Genomic DNA, 11,506 nt, shown 5'->3' with positions numbered 1-11,506 from the left:
GTACGTGAAGACACTAGAATGTCATAGATAAAACTCCTTAGAGGTATTAAAGTGAACATCCATACTTCTCACAATCCCAGATAGGAGGCTCAGTTTCGAATTAGAACTTAGGTAGACCCAACCATCTTAGTAGCTAAGAAGATAAACCTAGTTCCAGAAAAAATTAGTTTACAATCTGAGAAATTAGTGCACACACGCAAGATATTTTTGAAAATGAGGAATAAAAAGAATTTCTGCTCAAATAGACCTTTGACTAGATTTAAAAAAATTTGTATGATGGCATTATATACAAGAATTTTGAAGCAGATATTTTTAAAGTGTTAGAATTTTGTGGGTCTATTCTTTCACTACAAACCCTCATGAGTCAAACTCGTCCACTAGGGGTAACCTAAGGGTTTAAGGACTTACTACATAAGTTAAATGCAGTCAGGAACCTCACAAAAGAGGAGTTGTTTAAATTTAAGTTTTACTCGGAACTAGCAAAATTGACGTTTGAGGGTGTGAAAAGATCTCAATAATTTGATTTTGGTACCCTAATTTTCCAAATTCTATGACATTTTAAATGTTAGTTCCTGTAAATAATTGCAAAATTAAATTATTTCTTCAAATAATTGCAATATGCGAGTAAAAAGAAGAAATTTGACCAAAGATGAGTAGCAAAAGCTACAACGTCACTGCGCTGCGGTGTATCCCTAGTACGCCACGGTGATCTAGAACCACCTTGCCTCAAGATTTGTACTAAATACTCTAGATGCTTTGGCCGTTGTAACTAACTGATCCTCTCGAATCGAATCATCTGAAAATTCGACCCAATAACCCGGTTACAAATTTTATAAATTAGAGGGTTGATTTCAAACAAATGGGATCATCTCTATTTCTCTTAGTATAAATTCTCTGTAATTTTCTGTAGTTTTTTTGGTTCTTTGAGAGAACTCTTAATTGTAGTGAGAACATCAAGAGTGATTGTGTTAGTTCCCCCCCATTAGTTCTTATTGTGTCTCTTTTGAGAGGTCATCAAAGAAGGAATCAAGTTGTAACTTTGTTTTACACTATCTTCTCTGTCTATTGTTTTCTTTATTTTTTGCTGCAACTATGAACCTTGTAATGAGTGGTTAAACTCTCCTTGGAGAGGTCAAGAATGCCAGAGCAAGTTCATTCCTCTAATGTAGTTTTAATTCCATATTCTTATTTTACATGTTAATTATTCTAAAAATTCTTATATGATTAGATAATCTAACTTATATTTCTGATTGAAACTTTGATAGCCATTGCTTAGATAAGTTCAAGAATGGCTATGCTCTATGAAGAATTTAAATATAAGTCAAGCAATCTCAATTAAATCAGGATTTTCATGAATAACCTTTGGTTACCTTCGATGATTAAACTGATCTACCTTCCGATTCATGAGCATTGACTTGCTACATGGATTGAGTTATTCTTAGAATTAATCTGCATTATGGATGGTTTGCAAAGGCTGAATTCACTTCTCTAAGCTCCCTTTCTTATATCTTCAATCTCTATTTTCTGTTTTAATTTCAATTACAAGTTAATTTCCATCTTTATTGTGCTACAAACCTGTTATGTTTTTAATCAATCTGTTTTTTTTTAAACTCCGTTTTGTTTTACAACTCGAATTGTAAGTGAATCCCAACTGTCCCTGTGGAACGAATCTGACTTACCCAAAGTCCATATCTTAAATCTCTATTTCTGCAATTTACACATCAAGTTGCAACGACCAAGGAACATCCAAATTTCAATGCCCATAGATTGAAAAAATTCGATTTCTAAAATTCATGGGCCTTGGCCCGTCAAATTTTCTTGTTGAATTTTCCAATTTTCACGTAGTTAGATACAAGTGAAAAGCATATACGATTATGTAAACACCTTCATGTTATCTCAATGTGTAATGCAGTGTCTTATGCCGTCTCTATAAGGTGATTCTAGATATGATCATTACCTTCTCAAACCGGATAGTTTTAAAATCTATTTCATGAGCTAGATGAGATGCTTAAATAAAACAGGATTTATTTATTTATTTATTTATTTTTTTAGGTTTTAGTTTTTTAAGTTCAAATATCTTAATGAAACTTAAAAGTTATTGGAAACCTAGGTGACTCACCGGAGACGTATCCATAAGTTGAGTGTTAAGATGCAAAATGGGGATTTACAATAATATAAATAACTTATGGGATCCACCAAAACCCTATCTTACACCTAACACCTCAAAGTTAGACCTAACTTTATCCATCAAAACCGTTACTCTCTTCTTTCAAGGTTCTTATCTCACCCACAAACCCTAGCCCATATCTTGTTCTGTCTCTATCTCGTATGTTAACCAAGTTATCAAGAAAATTAAAATTTCTAGTCTCCATTAAAGGCTCGGGCAAGGATCAAGTTATTTTTCCCTTGTGAGTTGAATTTCTCGCTCTGATCCATAGTCTTTTCATATCGTTAAATTTTTTATTGTTTATTTTTTTTTTAATCGAAAGCTTCTTCCACTGTTTAAAGTATTTCTTAATTCCTGTACTACCAATGAATCTTGAACCTGATTAAGCCTATCAAGTGTTTAAATTAGGATGAAAAAGTAGAACTTTGGTCGTCAATAGATAATTTAACTAACGATTTGGTTTTTTAATAATTTTCTGTTAATTCTATTTTCATTTTTTCCAAAATAAAAAATTAGGGTAAATTACCATCATAATCATTTTAATATAACAAAATTCCGATTTCGGCTCACTGTTCATTTTAATTCCCCAAAAACATGATGATTTCACTAGTTTAAAGAAGCGAGATAGCTTCGAACCAGTGGGATCGTCACTTTTATAATTAGTGAGACTGTCATCTTAAAGGACCTGCAATCTCGCTCTTCATGTTTTGGGAATTAAAATCAACAGTTAGCAGGAATGCGACTTTCATCAAAAGTTGACCCTATTTTGGAAATTTCTCAAAAATTATATATGAAGTTAAAAATGGCTCTTAATTACTGTACTACCAATATTGAACCCCATTTAATAAAATGTCTTTAGATATAGAGATAGCTAGCAAAGATGCCTTTTAATAATGCCTAGGCTCTCTAGTTTTTTGGATCATGACCTTAAACACTAGTTTTAAATTTATTTACTTTTTCACTGTTGAAAAGTGTGGTCTTTATTAAATTTTGTGCTTGTAGGTTAATTGAAGGATATCTTCATAAAATCCTTCAAGATAGTAGAAAATATGAATTTTATTGATAATTCTTGGATGAATATTACAAAAGTCCCAATAGGGTATTTATAGGCATTACATCAACTAAGATAAATGAAAACTACCTAATATAAATATTCTAGAATGTCCCAATTGATATATTCTAAATATCAATATATATTCTTGAATATCCTTCATCACAACCTTCCATTTGTGATGAGATACACTAACAATGATACAGTGTATCTCATGCATCTTATTCTCTAACAAAGACAATAGAGCTAAATTGGATGATCTGTACTGCAATCATGAGGTCATTGGTCCGATCCCAGTTTATTAGCAAAGCTGTCAGTATGGTCTTGCTGGTATGGTGGATGTTTTCTTAAACAATGTTTTAATTCTTGTTTTCTTGTTATTTTATTTCAATATTCTGTAATTGTATCTTAAAGCAGTTTTTTTTTAAACTAATTTTTAAAGTATAAGTTTATTATATTTCATTTAAAACTTCGTTTTTATTAGGTTTGGTTCTAGTTTTTGCAAAACTTGAGATATATAAATATCCCACAACTATTTTATAATTGATGACTTACCCTATGACACATATCTTTGTTGGAAGATTAAAACAATGACCTATGAGCCCACATTTTCAACCTCAAGCCAAAAACTTTTGATTTTTCTTCCAAAATTCGAGGATAAATTTTTTTTACTCATTCAATACATCATCTTCAAATATAGATATGAAAATTTAAAATGTATGAATCAGCATCTTTCCCTTACATATCAAACTTTAAAGCATAGATATGAAAATTTGAAAATCTACTTTAATTGTAATTGTTTGGATGCAGATCCTTTTGTGTCCTTTATATTTTAATTGTCGAAGCTTTGTGGGACGCGTACATGATCATAGGCTTTATCCATTCTGAAATGATTTGTAAATTAGAACTTATAATATGCATATCTCAACATCAATCTTCCTCTTTATCCTTTCTCCTAATCCCTCTCCATACCAAATCTTCCTGCACTACTGTCACTGACAACCCAATTCCACATCGTTTTAGGGCAATCATTACAACTATCACTGCCATCATTATATTTTTCTTCGATGTTATTGTCACCTTCCCATTTTTATTGTAGTCACATGAAAATCACCACCACTATAGTTCCTCGCTAGATACTAAAAGAAAATACAAGACGATTCTCAAAAAGAAACTAAAATTTTACTAATAGTCTGAATGATAGAAATTACATCTTTAACTTGAATCTTCAAACTTATAATGATTCATCTTGTACAATTAATGCACTTACTAAAAATTGAAAACCTTATCCAAAATAATGAAACTTTTTAAAAATTGTAAAGGTTTGATATTTCTAAGACTTCTTTAAAACTATAATAAATGTCGGAATCCATTTAAGTTAAACAACCCTTAGTAGGATTTGAAATCTTACTAATTTAGTAAGAAAAGTTTTTTTTCTTCTAATAAAATAATATATTATTTAAAAAATCTATAAAACCCCGAGTTTTCAATTTGTATCTCGAGAAAAATAAATAGTGGAATTTTGAGAAAATCTCGAAAGTAGGACTTAGGGGTAAAATTTTAGGAGGTTTTTGATCATTTTTAAAGAAATCTGACCTCACCATTAGATTCAAAATGATCGAAAAACATACTTTAGCCTATAAACACGCTCAAATGAGAGTCCGAACAGAAAGATTACAAAATCCTCGATTACCGAGTCGGACCAGGCTACAATAATGAATTTTTGTTAGAGTAAGAATTTTTAAGATTCGATTATACCATTTGATTCTTAACAAAAAATTATTGAACATGGACTATTTATTTGTCATTTTTGGAGTACAGAAAGTTGAATTATTGTCAAAAACGAAAATGACGTCAATTTTAGGGGTCACCTCAAGCCAAAAATGTAAATTTTGTTAGAGACAGAATTTGTAGAAATTGGCCATACCATTAGATCCGAAATGATAAATTAGACGAAATAGAGTATTCATTCATCACTTTTGGAGTCCGGATGGTCAAGTTTCATCGATCGAAATAATAGGTAAAATATAGATTTCATCCCAAGATTTATATAAATAAATTTTTTAATTTTTTTCACTATTCACCTTCGTTTTGAACGACCCAAAACCAGCTACGTATTTTAAAAAAATTTGTTTTTTCCAAAGTTTCAAACGCAGATTCCTCGCGAACGGGCCATCATTGATTTCTGTTGTAGAAGGGAAAAAGGTCCGTAGCCTCGACATCTACAAAACTCACCCAAGATCTCTTCGTTTCATCTTCTCTTTCATCCCATATCGTCAAAAATCAGTCGTATATATATACGGGAGTTTCAAAACTTCGACCTCGAATTTCATCTATTTCGGGGTCAAACCGTCCTCTACCGCAAAAGGGAGAAAGGACGACGGCATTGAAATCTTCAAAACCACTGGGTCATATTCAAAAATCAGCCACTTTGAAGTTTGATCCTTCTCAATCTTTGCATCGTTCATTTCAATTTTCGTGCACACACTTCGATCCTATCGCCTAAAAATTGTAAGGAACTCTCAATTTCTATTAGTAATCGTAGATTGTGAAAATTACATTTAGGATTTTATTAAAAATTTGTGATGTGTTTTCAAAAATTTAGAATGTAATTGGTTATTTCAAATTCACGCCATAACTTGTATATTTGATATGTTTAATTGTATTTTATAACAAATTATACATGGGTATGATATTTTACCGGGTTTTGTGTTGGCTAGTTGGGTTCTGGGCACTGCTCGGACTCCATGTTGATAAAAGTTTTGTGATTTTTCAAGTTAATTGAAAAAAAATGAATTTTAAGGTTTGAAAAATGAGTTAATATTCAATGAACTCATATCGAGTTGATGAATATCAGAAAGTGGATGTTTTGTTTGAGAGATTGAAAACTGTAAAAATCGAAAAAAGGGTATGAAACAGTAAAATATCAGAGTCACACCCGAGGGGTGATGTCTGCATTTTGTATTACTGTGTTGTGTATAGGTTGGTGAACGAATATCTAGGGATAATGTTACTAGTTGTATGTTTATTTACTTTCTATTAGCGCAAGGCGCTGTTTACTTTTCCGTTCTTTTATTTAGTTTAGGCCGGGTGGCCACACTTGCATAATAGGAAACTGGATATCCATTCTCAATCTTGTATTATTAATTTCTCTTTTATTTTTAAATGAAAATAATATATATATATAGGGAGCAGTTCGGCAACCCTAAAGTTTGCCAAGTTTGGTGCCAAACATTTTTTGTAAATCACTTTTGATGGGGTTAGAAGTTTTGGAATAGGCTGATTTTTTGTGACGATGATCTTTACGGTGAAGAGATCATCCTCACAAAAAATCAGCTCATTGTGAAACTTCTAACCCTAGTTTACAAGTTGAAGAATCATGGACCATCTAATTTTTGTAAATCACTTTTGATGGGGTTAGAAGTTTTGGAATAGGCTGATTTTTGGTGAGGATGATCTCCTCATCATAGAGATCCTCCTAAAATAAATTGGCTCATTCCAAAGCTTCTAACCCATATTTTGAAAAATGTTTGGCACCAAACTTGGCAAACTTTAAGGCTACTAAATCGTCCCCAAATATATATATATATATATATATATGGGTCGGGTTCCATAGACACATAAAGCTACTCATAAAGCTACAACGTTTTTGTCTTATATGGTTAAAAAGATTTGGAATAGGCTGATTTTTTGTGAGGATGATCTCTATGGTGAGGGGATCATCCTTGAAAAAAATCATCTCATTCCAAAACTTTTAACCCCATCAAAAGTGATTTCCAAAAATTGGACAGTCTAAAATTTTTCAACTTGTAAACATGGGGTTAGAAGCTTCATAATAGGCTGATTTTTGGCAAGGATGATCTCCTCACCATAGGATCATCCTCACAAAAAATCAGCTCATTCCAAACATTTTTTCCCATGTAAGACAAAACACGTTGTAGTTTTATGAGTAGCTTTATGTGTATACGGATCCTAATCCTATATATATATATATATATGTTGTTATTTTGTAAGCTGTTAAAGAGTCTGTGAATGCCTGAAGAGATAGTACGTCATATCATCAGGAGTGGTGTACTATCCTGGGATGTACGGTAGGGACCACCAAGCTCATACGTGGTATGAGACGCATATGAGAGTGGAGTCACAACTGGAATCCGGGTTCATTCCTCTCTATCTTTACCAATGAACTTGTTATGTAAAGGTGGTCGTATACGAATGATTTGTATATTTGGGAATCACATGTACGCCTGATAGACATAGATGAAGATGATTTGTCAGTGATCACTAACAATCTATAGTAGTCGAACGTTCTGACAAATCGAAAAGAGACCCATTGGTTACGGTCACGTCAAACGATCAGCCTAAGCTGGATAAATGGTCAATCAAGTGTGGTAAGTGCACCGATCAACCACAAAATCAGGAATTAAAAGTCAGTAAGGAATTGTAACATTATGTCCCGACTGGGAGTGATCTAGTCGTGAATCCCAGCTCTCTAATTCTACTACGTCACCATTGTGTATTATGTATATGTTATCTTATTTTGATATATATAAAATGAAATGCATGTTTAATATTTTCATTTAATCAATTAGATTTGTATATAAAGAAAATGCTATAGTAAGTACTGTTGATTGATGAAATGTTAGTTTTAAAATGTTTAGTTGCTTATCCCTAACTATGTGTACTAGTTTATCGTAATTTTTTCTGTAAAACTTTGTATTATTAAAATGATTCAATATGCTTATTCGTTCATGTTAGGAGGGGTATTGGCAGAAATTGTTTGTTTCCCTACTAGGTAACTATTGTTATTCACCATTTTCTTCCTATTTTTTTTAGTTTCAGAGCCTAAAGTTGGCGAGACGGGCGTAGAACCAGCAAGTGGGGACCATCTGGTGAGTCAGATAGATGACCAGAGTCCATTACCTGGTGAGGACTGGGGTTATTACCCCTAGTAGTGTCAATTAGACCAAAAGTATTATAGATTTTGTTCTGAGCATTAGGACTTTTGTTGGAGTGAGAAATTTTTGTATAACTTTCTTTTTTCGCACTCTGATCTATTGTACGTAATTAGATGTATATAGGCTTCTGCTAGTATTCTATTTGTATGTATATATGTGTAGACACCCCATTTTTGCATCCGCCTGATTAATCAAGTCGTCAACCCGATCGCAAAGGTTCCCAATGATGGATGTCTATTCCAATGCTTTATTTTGTTACCAGATATGTTTCAGAAATCCGGATGAGGTATCTCAAACTGACAAAACTTAGAAACCACGCTACGCTATGAAAATACGACCCCAGAAACATAGAAATCATCATGTTGCAAACCAAAAAGAAGCTTCATGATAAAAATCACTAAAAATGACTAAATTACCAAAATACCCCTAACATCAAAACAACCCTAAAGCCTGCATTACGCTTAGGAAAATCCACTCAAACACATAAAATAACAAATCGAAACCAAGTAAACCACTTTGCCAATTTTCACAAAATTTGACAAAATTACGAAAATACCCCTCATAAAGTTCACGACCATTTCATATAAAAAACTTCATAAATGACAAAAACAAACATTCCCATTGAATTCCTTACGAAAAACTGATTCCAAAACATCCTGGAACATTGAAAAATGACTTAAAACGTAAAAAATCCTCTCCGAGGGCAAAATGGTAATTTTACTATTTTAATAATTAAAATTTTTGAAATTAATAAATAAATCATTAAATAATGTTAATTGAAACATTAATAAAATTAATTATAAAATTTAAACCAAAAAATTGATCAATCAGGCTTTCAAGAAAAATTGTTGATGGTTCGCAAGATATTTCTTTAAGGACCCCTCCATTTGGGGGTCCAAAGAATCAAAGATATAATAGAGGGGGGTTCTCCAAAAATTTAAAGTCAATCAAGCAAGATTAAAGTCAAGATATTAAAGTCAATCAAATAAGACTAAAGTCAAAATTAAAGTCAATTAAGTAAGACTAGAGTCAAGTATTAATGTCAATCTCATAAGACTAAAGTCAAAACCCTAAATCAAAACCCTAATCTAAACTAATCGAGTCAATCTCATAAGACTAAGGTCAAAACCCTAATCTAAACTAATCAAGTCAATCTCATAAGACTAAGGTCAAAACCCTAAATCAAAACCCTAATCTAAACTAATCAAGTCAATATCATAAAACTAAAGTCAAAACCCTAAATTAAAACCCTAAAGACTAAGTCAAAACTCTAATTGAAACCCTAAAAGAAACCCTAATCAAACCCTAATGCTTCTAAAAACTTTATAAATAGGAGCCTCCACAGCCTATTTTCGTATCAAAGAAAAAACCCTAGGAAAAGTAGGTGAAAAAGCCTCCACAACCTCCCCAAAACCCTAATTTTGGAGTCCCAACTCCTTTCCTAACACCCCTACTTCGATTTTAGCCTAAAAAACACCTAGAAACCTTTTAAAAACACTCCAAAAATCCACAACAAATTCAAAGCATCCAGATCCAAGAAGGAGATACCTTGCCTCGGAGATCAGAAATCAGATCCGGAGACAGAACGAAGCAAGGAGTACGGTACAAGGAGCTATTTTCACCAGATCTGAAGGAATATTATTTTTGCAGATCGAAGGTAAGATTTTTCATTATTTTTTAATCTAGGTTTTTTCATTAGCGATGTAGTTGTATTTGGAATAAGTAGAGACCGGCATTGGCTGGGCGGGGTTGGTGCCTAACACCTTCCAACCTCGTAACATGATCCCCGGATTCAGATTTCTGTAGTAGATTCTTTCTTTTTTATCCATTGTAGAGTCAGTTTGGTTCCTAAACCATTATAACTAGGTGGCGACTCCCAAACCTCAAGGGTCAAAAGCGGATCCGCACACCCCGCGGATCGAGGGTGCTTTCAGTGGCGACTCCGCTGGGGACGTTGAGGATCAAACTTGAAAAATCCCAAGTACGGGAGTATCGCTAAAATAACCTAGATTTGTTTTAATTTTTTTGGTTGTTTGTTTGTTTATTCATTATTTGCATTTTTTTATTCTCTTTTTGTTATTTTGTTTTCATTCGATTATTGAGCATGCCATTTTTGATCGAAGGTATTTGGCTTCGGCATATTGTTCTTATGAGTTAATCAAGGGCCATCTAAGGTGATCGTAACTAATGCAATATTTCGATATGGATGATTTTATTGAGGAAGGGATGTTGATAGTTGGACAATAATTTTTTATGCATGGGTAGATTCATTTTTTAAAAGGAGCTTTAGCGTGCGCTTGATTTGTTGTTCGATCTATTTATTTCTATTTTTTATTTACTTTTATTATTAATTTTTTTTTTAATTATTTTTGCAAGCCATGCTGTCCATTGACAGCAAAAGGAAAAGGAAAAAGAGTGAAATAATGAAAAAAAAAAAGGCGTTTTGAAGGTTCTGTAACTTAGAGACCAATTTTTCGTTTTTGATTAATGGGTGGTGTGTCCCAAGAGAAAATCGGGTTTTAATAAATACATCCTTTTCTTTCAAATCATTTTCTCTTTATCTACTTCTTCTCTGCCAATGGATTTTAACGTCTCCAACAGAGACCGATTGCTCTAAAAAAAATAACAATCAGTTTGATCTCTCAAAGCAAATTGTTTTGAATCTGTCATATTAATCGGATTATGATCGTACCTCCTCAAAGAGAATGAGTGTTTCATTCTTTGAACGCTTGGAATCGGTAACCAACCCAAGGCCGTTGAGTTCATCAAATTTTGTTTTCTCTCTTTGATTATCAAAGAACCGTTGAAGTTTCCGATTGGTGGAGAAATTTTAATTTGGAACGAAAGAGTATGATCGGATTGTTTATGACGATCTCCTCTTGAAAATCTGTTCTGAGTTTCGAATTAATCAAGATTTCTTCGGTATTTCGATTTACAGTCAAACTTCTAACGTGAAAAACCTCGTGGTCATTAAATCGTTTGGTTGAAGTTGCGACTCATGGAGTCTGTGGATACAGTGTCCATTCCAATATTGAGCTTTAACGAATGATTAATGGTAGTTTTTTTTTTTTTTAACGTTATTTTTCTGAAATTCAGATTTGAAATCACATGAGATCAGTGATCATTGGACTAATGGCAAATTTTCAACGTTATTTCTCGGTAATTCAGATTCGAAATCACATGAGATCAATGATCATTGGACTGATCTCAACCGATTGTATCGAAAAGCAAGATCGTTCTCTGTTTTTTTTAAAAAATTTTGACGGACATGGTTGAAATCTGTTGGAGAAGATGATGTGAAAATTAAATAAAATTTTTATTTTTTTACTA

Source organism: Akebia trifoliata, chromosome 4 (assembly GCF_017979445.1).
Source record: "Akebia trifoliata isolate Shusen 1 chromosome 4, ASM1797944v1, whole genome shotgun sequence".
Taxonomy (NCBI): domain Eukaryota; kingdom Viridiplantae; phylum Streptophyta; class Magnoliopsida; order Ranunculales; family Lardizabalaceae; genus Akebia; species Akebia trifoliata.
Note: the sequence above shows the minus strand (reverse complement) of the source record.